Genomic DNA, 3,079 nt, shown 5'->3' with positions numbered 1-3,079 from the left:
TGCCGCGAAGTCGAGCACTTTACGGTAGCACAGTTTAACGAGGACCAATACCGCACACCCTCGGTCCCTACGCAGACTGATCCAAGTGGGTCACCCACCCGCACACTGACCGCAGCCAGTGATGCTTGACTTCGGTGATCTGCTGGGAACCGTGTCTTAACGATCAGTCCACTGCGGGACAAAGTATAAGATGAATTTTATTCTTATTTTTATTTTATTTTTTAAAATATTGAACAAAATGGACGATCTCAAAAAAAAAAAAAAAAAAAAAAAAAAAAAAAAAAAAAAAAAAAAAAAAAAGCAAAAATAGTAGAATTTCCTTGCCTCTAGCTAACCGAAAGTACCAAAATTTGTAAAAAAAAATTTTTTAGTTTTATAATCATAATGGTTTTAAAAAATTACATTTAGTATTAAAATTAATAATCTTCTCAATTTATGGTAAAAAAAAGTTTCTAATAACGTTTTAGTGTTTCTTTTCAGCAAATTCCACTAATGAACACTTTGATTCCAAATTCATTTAGATGAAACATGTAAATCATTAAAAACTGTTTTTCCTTCAATTTTAACATTTCAATTTAAAATTCTTCACATATCTGTTCCTGCTTCATATATATGAAGTGTTCCAGAAGATTAGTATTTTATGTTTTCTAAGATATATATCTTAGAAAACATAAAATACTAATCTTTTGGAGAAAAGGAGCAGAATAATTTTGGCAAACTATTATTGGTGTCATCGATACTGTTTTAATAGTGGAACTACCCCAGTAACACCTAATATTAGAGCATAATATTAGGTGTTAATATAAGATCACCTGATGTTTATATGACATAATACGTCAGAAAATCAATAACATCTAACGTTTGTGTAAATCTTGCGCAACTTTATAATATTAGAAAGATACGTTGTCTGCTCTGTCACTGCTTGTTCTGCATTATATACTATTAGATTCTATGTAAACTGATATCATCTAGCGTTTGCCGCAATAATATTTTGTATTAGTTTTGATGCTACATAAAAGATTTTGTGTTTTCTGATATTATCTTGGGCTACTTTTTATCTTTGGAGTAAGCAAGAGGAAGATTTGGGTGGCAGCAGTTCAGCGATATTATTTTACTCAATTTTCTGTATTGCTGCGAAGCAGTAAAATATAAAACAATAGTTTTATAATGTCCTTCCAAGCATTATTTTGTAACAACACAGAAATACTAAAAAAAACTATATTACCGAATTCTGCTACCATCCATTTTCCTTCATCTTACTCCAAATAATTGTACTTTGTGTCCAACTGATTTTTATGAATGAAATTTTCAAATTTAACTAAGAAATAATATTTGAATAGGTTAAGTTTTTATTTTCTTCCTTCCTTTACACCAAGATTTTACTGATAAATTTTATATCATTTCAAGTGTTTATCTTTAATTTTAAAGGTATTTCTAAATTTCCTTAAAATCGAGATAATTTTATCATAATCTCAATTGAATTTGTTAGTTTATAAAATATATTTTATAAAAGTCATTATTCTGGTTATTCGTAATCTTACAATTACCATTGTTCACATTATGAAATTACATACAATTTCATGATGTGAATATTTTCTTATGTTTCTTTTTTTCCCAATGTAATTGTTAAGTTATACTTTCATTTGAATTGAGAGAACAAAATTTTTTTTCTTCCCAACCATCGAAAAATGTCATTACTTATTCCCATAAAATAAAATTGTAGTTTTATTTAAAGATTAATCATTTTTTGTAAGAATAATAATAAATAATAAAATATAATAATAATAAAGTATAATACTTAAGTATAATAATAAAGAAAATAATTTAAACATAACCAAATTATTTATTTCCAAATATTTTTCTTCCCTCTTTTTCTACTAAAATTTAATGGAGAAATAAGCACACCGGACAAAAAATTAGTCACCCTTAGATGTTGTTGTACTTCATTTACGTCGAACTAGAGCTGCACAATGGGCTATTGGTGACGGTCTGGGAAACATCCCTGAGGATGATCCGAAGACATGCCATCACAATTTTGATCCTCTGCAGAGGTGATGGCACACCCACTTCCGTAGCCCGACGACCTGCACGCGAATTCGAGCACTTTACGGTAGAACAGTTCAACGAGGACCAATACCGCATACCCTCGGTCCCTACGCAGACTAATGCAAGTGGTCACCCATTCAAACACTGACCTCATTCAGTGATGCTTGAATTCGGTGATCTGCTGGGAACCGTGTCTTAACGATCAGTCCACTGCGGGACTAGTCACCCTTAGAGAAATCATGAAAAACATCTTTTAATGGCATGCAACACCACCTCTGGATTTGATAAAAACCTGAATTTTGTTAGGAAGTGGATCCACAAAGTTTTGCAGGTACGTGGAATCCAGTTAAATCCACTCCCTGAGAATTTGATCACGCAAATCCACCAAATTGCGAGGATGCTGATTTCAACGTTTTACCCGTTGTTCTAACATGTTCCACAAATTTTCAATGAGGTTCAAGTCAGATGATTTTACAGGCCAGCCGAGATGTAATTGAGTGTCTCATTGTTCATAAGACAATCTCACATTCTTCCAGCCCGATGAACATTGTTGTTAACAATTGTTATCTTGAAAAATAGGGGTATCGACAGCATGCGCTTCATGAAGATGTTGACTGAAAGACAACGCCTGATCACCCAGAATATTCTAATAAACTGGTTGGTTCATGTTAGGGGCCATCTCAGTGAGGGGCTGCAATCCATAATAAGAAAAACACCCCCTAAACGTGACAGAACCACCTTCAGATTGAACAGGCCCGTCCCCAACGGGGGGGTGAGAGGGGTGTCTCACCCCCCCAGCGATATCATCCAGTCGGCAAATTCAGGTTGAGTCGGCATTTTTTTTTTTTTTTTTTTTTTTTTTTTTTTTTAACATTCCAAAATCCCGACTTCTTTCCGAAATTCTTTCATTGTCGGATATTTCATCGGTGATGAGATTTAAACAGATTTGAATGTTATCTGAATTTCGTTTCGGGATCCCAGACCCGACTCGGCAAATCTTGTTGTGAAATGTGTTTTTAAATTTAGTTTTTTT

The sequence above is a fragment of the Parasteatoda tepidariorum genome, chromosome 10, assembly GCF_043381705.1.
Source record: "Parasteatoda tepidariorum isolate YZ-2023 chromosome 10, CAS_Ptep_4.0, whole genome shotgun sequence".
Lineage (NCBI taxonomy): Eukaryota > Metazoa > Arthropoda > Arachnida > Araneae > Theridiidae > Parasteatoda > Parasteatoda tepidariorum.
The sequence above is the reverse complement of the archived record's forward strand: the minus strand, read 5'-3'. Positions refer to the sequence as shown.